General features: G+C 31.5%; 1 protein-coding gene and 1 long non-coding RNA gene across 3 annotated transcripts in view; both read left to right on the forward strand.

The window, feature by feature from the left end:
* Nucleotides 1–16,539, forward strand: part of ALCAM (activated leukocyte cell adhesion molecule) — a 180,783-nt gene that overhangs the window by 10,812 nt on the left and 153,432 nt on the right. The gene's annotated exons all lie outside the window — the stretch shown is intronic.
* LOC112484609 lies at nucleotides 5,323–7,605 on the forward strand. Its single transcript, XR_003048067.1, has 2 exons — nucleotides 5,323–7,429; nucleotides 7,461–7,605. It is a non-coding gene; the product is annotated as an uncharacterized LOC112484609 (long non-coding RNA).

Here is a 16,539-nt window from a genome sequence, read left to right on the forward strand (position 1 = left end):
ATGAATATTCAAAAAGCTAATGTGTGCATACGGCACTTTTCATTTCCTGGTGCATAGTGGACTCTCAACCCATAATAATTACTATGAATCACATTTTTCAGTAATTATAATAGTTAATGTTAGTTTAGTCATATCAGAAAAGTATGTGAAATACTTCATTTTAGTAATTGGAAGATATGTTTCAGCTCCATCTAAGTACATTTTTTGGATTTCCAGAACAAAATTGGAATTAATATTCTTATTGGGATATTTCAGATTCCCAATATATATCAAGTAACTTTTTAGTTTTATCAACTCAAGGAAAACAAACAAACAAAAAAAAACACAAATTGAAAATTACGGCTTGAAAATATAATTCCCACAAAGACCATTAAGAAAAAAAGAACACGTTCTAAAACTATAAGCACATATGTAATTTATGATAATAGTCTAAGAAATTGATATTGTATATGTGTGTATAATTTGAAATATATTAGACCTTAGAAAGAGAAAAAATTTCATGATTATTATAATGGAGTCATTCTGGTGATAAATTATAATTTGAATACAAAGCACATTTTCTCAACTGCCATTCAATAGGAGTTCCCCTACTTTCTTTTAATTAGCACTGTAGAATGTTTTATTTATTATGATTTTTCTCTAATTTAGTAGTGAGATTATTAAACATAATTTTAACACTAATGGTGTTTTGGAAATTGAACAATATCCTTCTTTTATTAATGGAATTTTAAAAATGCTTCTACAAATAATTTATATTTTAAACTCTAGTTCTTAGTTCTTTCTGTCCTTTGAATAATAAATTGCTGAAAGTAATTAAAGTAGGTATACTCTTGAGAAGCATACTTCACTCTAATATAGCAAGGCATCATTCTAATATAGCAAGTGATAAAATAACGACTTTTGTTATTACTTTTGTGGTATCTGTTAAATTAAAACATATATTGGAATAAGAGAAAAAATAGCTGGTACTTTTCTCATTTACTTTGCCTGTATTTTTAACCAAATGATTACAGATTTCTACATGGAAATAGGCTCTACTCATGTCTTTCCCTCTGTTATTTTCCCAAATATCCCCGTGATTTAGATAACTCCAATTATATTTTCAGTCTAATTTGATATCTATCACTTGTGTGACCCTGACAATTCATTTACCTTTTATGAGATTTGCTTTTGTCATGGAAGTATTATACCATATTATTTTTAAGATCTTTGCAGCTTATAAATTCTAAGATTAAATATTCTAACATCAATTAAGAAAAAAATTTGTAAAGGTTTGCATTGTTGGTAATCAATAACTTTTACTTGAGGTTCAATTAACAGTTTTAAGTGATCATCCCCACTTATCTTTTTATTAAAAATGGAAATTATTTTATTGAGTTCCATAGAAAATTACATAATCTCACACATTAGAATTCCTAATTTATTATGAAAATGCAATCAGTTGAAGAAACGGCCCATTTTTCTAGCTTATTTAGAATTGCCAACACAGAGACAGCTTTTAATCATTTCATGGTGAAATTAGATATCTACTCTTAAGGTGTTGCGAGAAGGTCATCCTGGAGATGGAGGCCTATAGCTCGTTCATTACAGTTTTAAGTATTCTTTAAAGTTAGTGCTCATTTTATTGTGTTTACTTTCCATTATAGATTAGAGTTTGAGAATGTGGCTTCTGGAGCCAAATTGTGTGGTTTGGAAACCTGCGTCTCCACTTGCCACCCTCCCAGCCAGGTGACATTGGGCAAAGTCCTTAACACCTCTTCTGTCCGAACCTGTGCAATAGAAATAATAGTACTTATCTGTTAGAGTTGTGGAGAAGGTTTAATAAATTAATATACACAAAGCTCATTCAATAATGTGATTGTTAAAAAAATTAGCTATCCATAAGTTGTTAGTATTATTCAAGTAATAATTATTATAAACCAATTTACTCCCCTGAGTACATAAAAAAGAGACACCCCAGGTTGTTCAAAGTTATAAAATTGTCAATTATAGCTCCTCCCCATGCCACCTTTTTATTCCACTGAAGAAATAGAATATTAATGAGAGTGGTGTAATATTATTTATTGGGCATACCCTTTAATCTACTCACTTTATAAAACAAATAGGTCATTCACAAACTCCCTGACTTTATCCATTAATTATTAGTGTCATATTCATATGATACCATTCTCATCTAATAATGAAACATCATTGCATTGCAATCCTGAGGTTGAACTCTAAATTTAAAGATAAATTTAAAAGTAAAAACGAAATACCTTGCAGGCTGTAGTTCACAATGTCTGAGAGCATATTAAGTCGTTAGTGTAAATGGGCCTGAAGTAATTTAAAAGTAGGAAAGTGTGTGTACTCAAAGGACAGATTTAGGTAGACTCTAGATTCAGAGTAAAATAATGCACAGTGATCTAATATTCTAAAAAGGTGAGAAAAATAAATGACTGTAATCTAACAGATTTCTCAAACTTCATTCTAGCCCCCCTCCAATCTCTTCTCTCCTCTGCCATCAAAATGATATAAGATATGAGTAGGAACTGGTAACTGATCTGGTTTAAATACCCATTAGAGTACGGATAAAATACAAACTTCCTATCATAGTTTTTAAGGTCCTTTATACATTTTTCAACACAGTCTTTCTTGGAATTCCATGTTCCTGCCATATTTCTAGGTGTGCTATGGCCTTGTCCTTCCTTGGCTTGTTATTCATGTCGCTATCTTATTCTAGAACTCTTTCCTTCACATCCTCTGCAATCACCCTTCCTTTACTTGAAAAATAAAGTAAAGGAAAAATCCTCTGCAATCACCCTTCCTTTACTTGAAGGATAGTGCTCCTATCCTTCAGAGCACAATTTAGATGCCATTTCCTCCAGAAATTCTCCTCTAATATCCCTAAAGTATTTGTCTTCTCCATTTCCAGAGCTCATTTTGTTTATTGCTTATTGCCTATTTATTCTTGTCACTCTCCCTTTGAGGGAGACAGGGACTATGTCTTCTTAATCTTTTTTCTACTCAGTGTTTATATAGTATATTCCTAGTATATGTATGATGATTAAATAAATGCATTAGTCAAAATCAGAAATGTTGATTATTAATAAGCTTATTTAAAACTGCAACATCTATTCACATATGAATAAGAAATACTTATATTGAGATAATTTTCAATTGCTTTTAGAACTTTAATTGGAGAATGATATATCTCCTGAATTATGGTTCTTAAAACAAAAACAAAAACAAAAAAAGTATTTGCCATATTCTACCCAAGCTATGCAATGAAGTATAAAAAAAAAGGGAATAAGGTTACCCTTATTTTTCCTCCAGGTGCCAATCCAGGTGAATGTAAAATAAAAACTTTATAACTACACTTTTCTAGAGTTCTCACTGGCATTGAACAGTAAGTGCCAAAGAAATATAAATATTTAAACTAGTTTGTTTTTAAAACTGTAAGTTTTTCTAGGATAATCGTAGGAACACATTCTCAATATGAAGAAAATAACTGGTAATATTTTATTTCTCCTGTTTTTAGTTCTTAGATTAAACCTATGGATCAGGGCATTTTTGAGAATATGACAAAAATAGTATGGAAAAGATTTCAAGAACAAGTTGATCAGTACTGTAGGCAACATTTAATAGATTTGTGCCATAGAAAATACATTTGTATTGTAGGCTATGCTTTGAGTGCTGTTAACAATAAAATATTAGAGATAATTTGAAGAAAATATGGCATTATTTTTGCAAAAGTATTTTCTTTTTTATTAAATTTATTGGGGTGACATTGGTTAATAAAATTATGTAAGTTTCAAGTGTGCAATTCAACAATTCATGGACAACAATTTAGTGATTACCAGAGGGAAGGAGCAAAAGTATTTTCTATTGAAGTATTTAAAAAAATTCAGACATAAACCTAAGAAAAATGCATGAAAAAAATGAAAGATTTTATTTTTCCTAAAAAATAAATCTTGTTCTCTTGAAACTAACATATTATTTTAAGAAACAGGCCAGTATTGATTTTTAAAAAAAGCAGCTCAGAATTATATTTATCACAATATGGTTTTATTTGTTGATATTTGATAGCTGAAACCTTAATAGTTTTAAGTTTGTCTGATGTCTCTTCTCTGAGCAGAATAATCTTAATTCTTATATTTCTTTTACTTAGAGCCTTTTTCATAAGCCTTGATTCATTTCTTTGCTTTACTTTGGATTCTTCCTAGTTGTTCTGAATTTAACTTCTGTATCATCGTTTTATTCTGTCATTCCCCATAGACAAACTTGTTAGTAATTTTTTACTTCTATGGTCTGATAGTCAAGTTGTCTACAGAATTCTTGCAGAGAAATTCTAATATTTTTCTAATATGTTATAAAAGTTCTTGTCTAGATAAAACAGTAGGAATCTAACACGTTATCACTGTTAGCTCCCACCTATTGAATATCTGCTATGTTCCATGAAGAGTTGTCTTTACAAAAGAAAGAATGGCCAATATATTTGTATAGCCAATTTTTATATTTAAAAACTGTACTTTTTAGTTTTTTAATTGCAAAATCTAATCTCACTTTTAGAGTTTTCAATATAGGACTACATTGAAATGCACTATAGGATTATATTGAATGTACTATAGTATATATGTTATAATCAAAAAGTAGAGCAAAAATATTGTCAAATAAAGCCAAGTAAGTGGGACTTTCTTGTTATTTTAATATATTGTATACAGCTGGTTGGATCATATCAATGACCTGTCTGGATTAATCAAATAGGCTATATTACAATTTTTTTTATCTCCTGAAAAAATGTTACTCATTCCCGTGACAAATAATGCCTGGATTCTTGACATCTAATATAGGTTTCACATTAGCAATGTTTTGGTCCAACAAAATAATCTTCTCACAAACATGTAAAACAATATATAAATAATAGAGCTCTCAATTTTCCATGGAAGCAGAATTTAGTGTTAATGTGGTGAAATAAGTTTCCTCATCAACAAACTTTAGCCTATGTAAATAGATTTTTAAAAAGTTAAGTTTTAGGCTAAATGATGTGATCACAGGAAAAGTGAGTTTTCTGTATAAGCTATAGAGGACAAGTGATGCTTAAGGGTCAGCTTATACTTCTGAAGGAGGTACAGGAGGGAATGGGAGGACCTCTCTACAGAAAGAGAAGAAATATAAGACCTGAATGCTACCATGGAAGGGAATTTGCAATTTAAAAAAGAGATTGCCCGAGATTGCTTTTGTGGACCAGTAGCATCATACTATAAAATAATTTTTCTTTTTCTTTTTTGCTGTGACACTTAGTTGATGATGTATTCTAGTAATTCCAAATTTGAATTTCTCTACTCTATAACTAAAACTCACTTAATTTCTTAACTTGAAGGAGGAAGAACAATGGCTGGACAGAAATTTCTTACAGAGAAATTTGGATGCAAAGCTCTCTTGAAATCAGAATTATTGACCAAATTTAGCAGTGTCTGTCAAGTTCTACAATAGCAGAATGTAAATTCATGTTTCTTTATCCAAGTCAAAGAATTACGAATGGTATTAGTTTGCTTAATTCTCAAGATGAACTAGTTAAGTGATGCTAGGCAAAAGTCATTTAATTGTAAACTTATATAACTATGCGGTGTACCTGTTGATTTCCACCTGAGCATATCTATTCAAATTTGTGGTGAGTGCTGAAGTTTTGTCTATATAGATCCACACCTGAACCTATGAGAATCTAGCAGTAAGACTATGTTTTTGAAACTACTCCACACAGATGGTTGGAGTATATATTGTTAATAGACTATTGAATGGTCTGCTGTAAACCCAGGGCTCAGTGCTTGAGCTTCCCTTTCTCAAAAAGTGAGGCTGGGGTTGGAATAAAGAGTTTACCTCCCAAGTTTTCAGAGGAAGTAAAAATTCGAGAAATCAGTATAACAGAGTAGATGATTATTTAAATTCTGAAAAGAGAAGTCTGATGGATGAACAAGTCTTAAGGAAGAAGAAATGGATATTAGTAAAGCAGAACTAGGAAAACAAAACTGAACCAGCAAAATGCCTTTGTTGAGAAGAGGTGCTTCTACATCATATTGGAATTGACTGCACAAGGGTTCATGCATGAGACAATTGAATAGAATTATTCAAGGCCAGTGTAAACTTCAGATTTGATCTTAGTTACAGATTCCCTCTCTTGGTTTTTTCACAAATGGAACCCAATTACATCTATTCTCATTGGCTAGGGACCTTTTCCCCCATGCTTATATTTTGTAAGACTTTTCCCCACATCCTACCTTCCTACCCCTTTTTCCCATGGTCCCTACTTCTAAACATTAGACCTTACTTCCTGACAGCTTAGACTTGGCCTATCATCATATTAAGTAAGTATATGTATTTAATTGCTTTCTTAGTGAGTTGTGAATTTTTTCTTTAAAAAAGTTAAAATTACATGGAAAGGTATGTTATATTGTTTCCTATCAAGTGAGGCACATTTATTAGATGCACGCCTGTTTGGACACAAAGACCCAATTTAGGAACTACCAAATAATGAGTATTATTATATTCCTTTTTCAAGGGTTTGAAATGCCATCCTTCTGAACTTAATACTTTAATATGAAAACAAACATTAAGAATAGTGTGAGTAAATTACCCAGTGGACATTATTTTTCAATAATTTCAATGTCACTCTGGTTAATAGCATATTAAGTGTTGATGATATTTCAAATTGACAAGTTTTGAGATTGTCTTCTCTTTTTACCCCAGGTCATTTTCCAAATAGAAATTTAGAGATTTCTCTGTAAGAAAAATAGAATAACTGATGAGTAATTACATTTTCTGCAACACCATGCAGTAGTCAAACAGGCTGAACTGCCAAATGATTTTGCTATAGGAAGGGCAGGAGGAAATAAAAATAAAATAAACAATTCTCCCTACCCACAAAAAAAAAACAAAAAAAACAAAAAAAACAAGAAACCATCAACAAAGCCCAGAAACATTTCAAACATAAGATCATCTTTTACTTTACTCTTTTGTGGGTTATTTACTTTGCCTTCTGGAAATATTACACAATCTATTAGCTTTTTGTCTTTAGATGTTTGCAGGGTATGGAATGTACCACTAACTTAAAAAAAAAAAAACAAACCATTGATTCTTACAACAGAACTGGTGTGTCCTTGCTAACCACGTAACTACATTAACTATAGCTGCTTCACAAATAATAAAATAAAATGAAAAAGCAGTTAAGAAAACAGGCCATACACTCTACTAACTTTATTAGTTAGCAATCAAAGTAGAAAACATTTAATAGTGAGTGTTGGTTTATCATTGTTGAATCAATAACAGTAACCTGTATCATTGTCAAGTTAATAACTAACAATGACCAAGAACTTTCCTTCCTTCCTGATGAGGCTTGACTGCCAATGATCAATGGCAGAGCGATGAACACTAGAAAGGGAAGATAGAGCCGCAGGTTTCAGTTCTGCCTTTGTCAGCAGCCGTAGGATTTTGGTTAGTCACTTCATGTTCCTGCTTTCTGTTTCTTTGCTTGTTCAATGACGATATTGGGCTAGCGGGCTTCCTTCCATGTGATTATGTGTATTGTGTGATTTTATTCCACTGCCAAATAAAAACGATTTTTGTGTTGTCTCCTTTGTGTTATTTGTTCCCCTCTGCTCTCATCAGTATGCTTGGTTAAGAGCTAGCCATGTGACATTTTGCAGATTGAAATTCTTGGTCACAGTGGACCATAAATAAAATAATTGAAATTAAGAAATAGAAATAGAAATAAAAAATGCAATATAGACAAAGAGTATAAAATTATGACAAGGAGGGATACAACTTCTCCCCTATTTAAAACAGAACAAACATCATGAGAGTACAGTATTATATTTCATTTCAGTCTCCATATTTAAAAAAGTAGAGAGAGAAGCTTAATTTAATTCAGAGAAAAAACAATAAATTGATGAAACCTTATAGAACACAGGTTCTATGAGGAGTGGTTACAGTCAAGAGAAGGAAGGGGTAAAGGGTGAATTAATAGCTGTAATGAGAACACTGATCCATAATTGCTTGTCTTCACAGACAACTATCTCACAATAATAATAACAAAACAGGATTCAATTGATGAAAGAAAAAGGTAGTTCCTTGACTTCAATTATGCTATTTTTGAGGAAGACTTAAAAACTGCAATGCTGGATAGTATTACAAAATTTTAGAGGCGCTTGTCTATCTGGGATGCTTTATATGTATTCCATACTCTAGGCAGAGATATTCTGATGTCTCTTTCAACTTAGACATCAGTATAAAAGAGTAATAAATTATAATTAATGTTTAACGTTTCATATCTGTAAAGCTATAGGAAGAAACTGTAACTTGATTCTTTCTGGTTAAACTTGTCTATGAATTTTGAGTATGGGAATTTGGATCTGAACCTTAGCTTAATATTTGATTATAGATATATACTTCTAAGAAAACTTTTTTTTGGTTAAGAAACCAGACTTTTCTCTTTTTTCTTATAAAACATAAAATGGGCATCTTTTGAACTTAAAATTAGATTCCAAATGGTTCTAACCACACCCTGTGAATCTTTAGCTCTTGAAGTCTGAGACTTTACAGTCAAGATTTAGAGACTATAAATTGAGTGGTTATATTAAGGCTTTTGCAAAAGAAAAGACAAAGGAAGAATAACTGAAACAAGTTATTTAAGTGGACAAATTACGTCATAAGTAACATCTCTAGGTCAATTTCCTTATCTAAAATGAAAGGAATGATGGTAATTGTAGCAGAGATTCGTTGAAAGAACTGAGATAATCTTTGTAAAGTGATTAGCAAAATGAATATCAAGTAGTACAGGCTTCAGAAATGTAGCTATTATTATTAGAACTGCCACCATTGTCAATATCTTAAGCTGAATGTTTTAATATACTGTACCTTCCAAGAAAAAATTCAAACACGATGCATATTCAAATGTAATAGAAAAAAAGGAAAAAAATTCTATGTGAAGTAGAAAATTATTCCACTACATTTTTCTTTATCCTTATTATTAAAAATATAAGGATGAATAGTAAGAAATAAGGGGCGGCAGAACAATGTGTGTGGTATGAAAATGGAATATGTATTTAAACAGATGCAGTCATTTAACATGCTTCTGTATACATAGATTTTTTCTTCTGAAAAACATACAAGAATCTTAATAATGTATCTCTGAAATGATAGACTGAGATTTTGAGATACTAACCATGTGCTCTTTCATATGATTGATAATGTATTATTTTTAAATGAACTACTAATGTAAAGATTATTGTAATAATGGTGCTGCTACCAAAACTATAGAAGAGACACACTTCTCAAGTAGTTAATGTGCTTGTTTTGAATTATGAAATTAAGCCATTTAATTAAACATAGTACTATCCATGATTATGAAATTTTAGAATAACAGTTACTCTCATTTTTGTGTTTCTTCTCTTGCCCTTCCCAGTTTTCTGACTTATTACAGTAAACCTACAAACATATTGGAATTAAAATGATCTTTCATATTTATTGGACTTTTTAATAACACTAGTCTACATTTAAGTTTAAATCACATTTTTTTATGAGATTGCAGACTTATTGATTGGTGTTTCGAAGTGATTTGCAAATGTAAAATTGTAATACTATATGATGACCACTTAAATATTGCTTAAAGAATAGTTAACAAATTCACACCTGTGATGACAAGCGAGCATGAGAAAAAAATAAAATGAATTTAAATTTTGTATCAGTAATAATTTTCTGACACCATGTTTAATGAAATAGATTAGTGCAGAAGCATGTGGCATAGTTGTCCTGGAGAAATGTTTCCCAAATTCTTGTGATTCCCAATAATTAGGCCACAATCAAATTCATTTGTGAAATGGTGTATTTTTTTCTGACCTTAAAATTCACAATACAAATTAACTTTGTTAATTCTTGATGTAAAGAAATTTGTTAACCATTACTTAATCCAATGTCTGACTTGAGACACTTGGAGAACCAGTGTTTAAGAACCATTAGTCATCATGTTTACAAATAAAATATGTTATATAAGTATATTACACAAATGAAAGATGATTCAGATTTAGGACTATTCGATTTCTGTTATAATCTAGAATTATGTTTCTGCATTATAAGTAAAAATACAACAGAACAAAAGAAACTTGATCATTTGTTCAAAGCTGCATGTAAGTTTTCTTTATTATTTGGAATTTATATTGTCCAATTTTAAATTTTAAGCTCACTTAAATATGGATAATTTTAAATTTGGGGAAGTAGCCAATAATAATTGTATTATTGCTACTTTTTGCCTAATGTGTTGAATGCTTAACACCTCATAAGTGAAAGCTAGAATTCTCAGAGATTTTCAAGGATATAACCTTACTATACCAAATATAAAAAAATTGTATTGCCAACTGTTTTTATCAATCATAGAAAATTTGGAAGCCTAAATATGTGTAAAACGTTTTTGTTATTCTAATTTAAGGGCTAATTAGATAAATAAAAGAATATTAAATCTTATCTCTTCTTGGAGGAATTTAGCAGGTCTAAATTCTGTAAGAGAGTTTACTCTCCTAGAAATCTTTGCAAAATCAAGGTTGATTCTTTTTGAGTGTAGATTTATACAAAACATATTTATAACTCACCTGATTCAAAGAGACACCACTTGGCCACATTCTCCTTATAGCTATTACCTCTGGTATTTTTCTGAAAGACCACTCATAAAATGTTTCTTTTAAGACACCAGATAATAATGTCTTACTTTTAGATTGTATTCTGGCATTTAGAAATCCAAATTGTTTTGAATTCTGGGCCCTCCTTTGTATCTGATGTTTTAGTTCACAGCTAGTCAAGATGCTAAGTCAAAAGAGATTAGATTTTAAAACATAGGTAAACATGTTTGAAAAGAAACAACTGAAAGATCCAAAAATTAACACAGGGAGTAAAAGATATTTTTTATTTATTAACAATGAACATCTGCCTTTAGGTAATCAAATATTCCAAGTATTTTCACAGACCTCACTGTTAAATATTGAAGGCAGACTGATATAAGTAAACGTGCTTTCAATTTATGAGCTAGGATGAATAGTATATGGAAGGTATTATGAATCCCTTCAAATTACCACAGTAATCCAACAGCCATGGGAGCAAACAAAAAGGCTTAGTGTGTTTTTACAATATAGTTCTAGTTCATTTCCTCCAGAATGCTGCATCAATAGCCATAGTACTATGGCACTTTCGATAAGTGTGGTAACAGCATGTAAAACACCTAAAACTGAAAGAATTAAAAGCAATTCTTAGATAATTGTATCCCCAAAGGGAGTACAGAATACTTTGGGACAGTTGGCTGATTGTATTTTGTTTCATTTTTTACTTCTCCATGTGTGCCCACAACATATGACTCACGACCTGCATATTTCTGAGTCTGAGATGTCAGTACCTAAACAGGATGTGTGATGTGGGGCTAGACATCTTGAGACATTTCTAGTTCCCTACTGCAGACACATATAGCCATGGTCAGGAAGCCTCCACCTTCCTTCACAGATCACAGATGCCAAATCCTTGTTTCATCTTCAGGGGACCATACAAACATTTTTTTTTTTTTTTGCTGCTTTGCTGCCGTTTACATTTGCTAAGGCCTCAGGAATTTCCTTTGACTCCTCAGCTGACTTTGGAAAACAGACTTTTGTCTTAGAGGACTTTTAAGTTATCACTGTTTTTAAGAAAACACAAAACATGAAACATATTCCACAAAGTACTTCTGAAAATGATTTTCCATATTTCAGAGTTACACTGAGTACACTTAAAATTACACAGCTCTGTGGCCCTCTCCTGGAACTCTCCTGGACAGGCATTTATTGTCATGTGCATTTATTTAATTTGGGAAGTGATTTTTTTTAATTTTAAAATTAACTGCAGCCATACAGAAAATGTGACTAGGCAATGACTATATTTTGGAAAATTATTTAATAATTCACTAGCTTAAAGAGATTGCCTTTGCTTTTTCTGAATCCTTTATGAGGTTTTGCTCTATGTAGTTATCCTTTCCATTAATGTGGAAAGTAAAAGTAGTTTTAAAATTGGTGAAACAAATTCAGGGTAGGTAATAATAATGATATAGAGTTTTTCATAACATTATAATTGGAAATACAGTAAGTAAAGAATGCAACTCGTGCCACAAATATTATGTCCAAAGCTTACCACAAGTTAAAAATCAGCATATGTGATTTATATCAAATGAACTTCCAGCTAACTTATTGACAAAGGCTTTGTGCCAGTAAAAATGTTTAATTGTTGCTTTGGACCCTTCTATATTTCTCCATTAAGAAAAATACATTTAGTAACCACAATGGAGTATGCTTTTACATTTTAAGCTGAACGATATTCAACGGAACATTTTCAGGATGATATTTCATATATTGTCACTCTAATCCTGTATGGTATAATAGGTACCTAGAACTTTTGGTCGTTGGAGAATATACAGAAATATAGACATCCAAAACAACAATTAGGCTCCCACTTCCCACATGCAGATGTTTTTTCTTACTAACTTATTCTTTATGTGTACCGATGTGTTTTATTTGTTCTGATGTCAAGTGACATCTCTACACTAGCTTTCTATTTTAGATTCCCTTCCTGAAAATATGCTTTTCCCTTATTAAGTTAAAAATAATTAACAAAATATGACCCGCGATTCTGGCACCTGTATTATTTAGGATATTTTATTTCAGTGACAGGAGTCTACTCAATCTAGCTCACGCAAAAATGGGAAAAATTTAATGAAGATACAAGAAATCTATATAACCAAGGGAGATGATACAACTAGAACTTAAAACTTGGGAACCAATTAGAATCAAGAGCATGAATGCTATCTGTTCTCTTTGTTCCCATTTCTCAGTTCTTTCTTTTTATGTCTTCTCTCTTTCTGCAGATTATTGTATTTTTAATCTAAGGTCATATGGCTGTCTATAGTTCCTAGATTTAGTTCTCTTCCATTTAATAAACTAAACAGCATGGTTTGCCTAGTTTCTATTCCAAATTTGCCCAGAAAAGATTCTAATTGGTTCAATTTGGGTCAGGTACTGACTTAGGACCAATTAACTATAAATGGTGGAGGAGAAGTTGGCAGATTTCTGTGCAGTTTCATAAAAACAGGGGATGTGATAACAGAAAGGTTGGGCAGGCAAAATAATACTTGCTTACCACAGTACCTTATTATTTAACTTAATGAACCTATTTATTGGGCATCTATTATAACAAACCATTGCATGTAGCTATTTCGCTGGATAAAGGTGAATAAGATACAGTATCTGCATTCAAAAGGTGTAAGAAGACACAGTCATTGCACAAATTGTTAGAGTCATTGCAGACAAAGAATGGAGCTTGGTGGTGATCATAAGGAGACAAATAGGAAGTTAAAGAGATAAGAAATTTGATCCTCGAAAATTTTTGGACTAGAAGAGATCTTAATATGAGTACGAGCCAACAGAAAACAAAGAGGAAGCCAAAGCAAACGGGCAGAACCAAGCATGGAAGCAAATGGGGATTGATCGAACAAAGTGTTAAAGTTGGAGAAAGAGGAGGAGCCCAGGAGATAGGCGAAGAGTGCTTAGGAACTTGTTGGCTTCTTCCTCAAAGATGAAACCAAAAGATGGATAAAGACATTAGGAACAGTTGAGTTTTTAAGTAGAATTGTAGAGGACTTATATTTTTGGACATATCTACTATCTAGGAGTCAAAATATCACGGAACCATAGCTTCCCCACTGCCTGGTTCTTTTTTATTTTTCTTTTCTGTTCTTTTTCCCTGTTTTAGATGCTCATGGCATCAGCAATTATTAGAATGGTTAATCTCACAAATGGCAGTCAAGAAAAGAGATTGTCCCGTTACGAGTTGTCAATTCTTTTCAAAGATTATGACCTCTGGATTAATTTCTTAGCATTTTTATAGTTCTTTTGTTATATGTTAGCATGTGAAATAGTAATTTTTTATAAAAAGGATATGTATGTCATTAGGTAGCACTGAAGTATTTGTTAACTTTCTGGTTATGACTTTCAGCCAATTTTTGATTCATAGGGACAAGTTTCCTCTTGCAGATGAATTGAGTTAATTTTTTAAAGTAGCATTTTTTGTGAGCCTATATTAAGTGATATTCTACAGTTCAAATGTATTACTTTTCCCAATTTCCCACTTTTTATGCAAGTTTATAATTTAAACAAAAAATACAATAAAAGTGTGTTTTCTAAAATTGTACTTTGTGAAATGATGATGGCCATTACTCAGCCCGTTAAGGTTCATAAATTTTTCTCTTAGAATTTGTTCTCTTACTTCACTGGCAATATAAGTTTAGAGATTACAGATACAAATCATATTATTTTTTTCATGTTTTTATTTGTACTCTTTCTCTGTAAAGAATGATTTTGAAAAAATAAAACATATCTTTTGCCGGTTATACACATGTATATATGAATTAAACCTATGCAAAGTGCTAGAGTTGTTCTGTGATACCAAATTCTATGAATGTATTATGTTATGTTGAATAATGAGAAGTGATAGCTAAAAGTTTAAATGCATGATTAAATCAAGAAAGTGATTTATGCCGATTATAGATAATGATATGTAATAGATTCTATTTTTATGACCAATCCCTCCTTAAATAATCACCCTCCAACAACAAAAAACAAACTACCCATGCACAAATTTAAAACTAGTTATGTAATGATTGTCGCAATATCTTTTTAAAGAACATTTTGTTTTTCAAATACAACTGACTCTAAATTCAAATAAGAATTCACCCATTTTAATGACACTTTTACAAATGTTTAACTAATGTTCTATAAATGAAATTGTTTGCCAGCACTAAAAATGCCTTAAAATGATGGTGTGGGATATCTTTTCAACCTACTTCCTTAAAGGAAAAACTTTCTTTGTAATTAATTCATTCAACAAACATTTACCGAGTGCCTACCATGGCTTAGATGGATACTAGAAATGCAGAAGCGGACACAGAATGGTCCCACCGAGCTTTCATTTCAGTGGAGCAGTGCTTCTCATACATGCACACACCTTGGAATCATCCGGAGAGCTTGTTAAAATGTAACTTATTGGGCCCAACCCCCCTGAGTTTCAGATTGATTTCAATACTTCTGATGTGGGGTCCAGAATTTCAGTTTCTAACAAATTCCCATGTGTTGCTGATGCTGCTGATCCTGGGACCACAGTTTGGGAACAGCTCTACTAAAGGAAAGCAATGCTGTCTACCCACTAGATTTCCAATTAGTCTATCCTCCACTGACCCATGCCCACTGCAGGACTCTTTTTGTAATTATTTCCAGTAGTAAAAATGCTTTCTGTAAATGCAATCTAGTGTGTGGAGCACACAAATTGTATAGTTGCTTATCAATTTATCAAGAAATTTAGAAGGTCAGATGGATATAATTTTCGAAGACAAAGCTGCCTTGTTTATCCCAGTAAACATGTATCATCAGCATTATGGCCTGATTTTCAATTTAATCATCACTTTATTTTAACATAAAGCTTTTCTTTCTGATCTTTTGGTAACCCTCCAGTTTTCCATAGTCTTTTAAAAAGTGATGGCCAGTGGTTCATTTATTGCAATAATTAGGATGGATAGCAGCATGCCAGCTGGAATGACTACACTTGTGTTTGTTGTATAAATTATTTTCCTAGTATGAAAGCCTCTTTTATGGCTTCTGCTTTGGTCTTATCTTTTGTACCCTAAACCATTAAATATAGCATGTTTAGGAGAGATATTTGAAAGAAGCTGATAATATTTGCTAATTTTTAATCACCATTAATTCATGTCTGCATTTTTTCAGCAATAGAGATTGTGTTTCACTTTGTGCCTTCTGCCAAGAGTAGCAAAAAGGACTTGTAGCCCTTATAAGCCTCTTTTTCCCCCTCTACCTTTACACTTCCTTTAGTTTGTTCTAATTCTCAACCCTTTTCCTTGTGAATCTTAAGTGACTTTGGGCAATTCACCCAAAGTACATAGAAGCACAGCCCCAAATGTGAATTTCTTATAAGGCATATTTAAGATTCCCTTAAAGCATAGATAGCAATAGACTTATCATTAAATAATAAAAAGAAAAAATGGTACTTGGATTTAATGGTCTCTTCCATTTCATAAATAAATAGACCTCAAATTCAACAGAAATTATTCAGATAAAGTTTGGACACTGGTCACTTTATTTTTATATTCATCATCGTACCTAACACATTTCAGTAAATGTTTTCTGACCGAGCTATTTTTGTCCTATACATTTTAGCTTTAAAGGAAATTGCATGTCACTGTTGTGTATTTATAATTGTCATCTCTCCTCTTAAACTTTACAAATTTGAGAAGATAAAAAATGTAACACTATATTAGAATATTAATTTAGTTATTATCCATATGCTAAATAACTAGTTAAAATAATTCAGAGTAGCTAACAAAAATATTTAGTTTCAATGAATATCTGTTACTGCACCATATATACACATACTAGACCTAAGTAGATTTATCTGCAACTCTTTAAATTTCCTAATCAGATTTTAATGTAAAGAAAA

Source organism: Pteropus alecto, unplaced genomic scaffold, assembly GCF_000325575.1.
Source record: "Pteropus alecto unplaced genomic scaffold, ASM32557v1 scaffold270, whole genome shotgun sequence".
Taxonomy (NCBI): domain Eukaryota; kingdom Metazoa; phylum Chordata; class Mammalia; order Chiroptera; family Pteropodidae; genus Pteropus; species Pteropus alecto.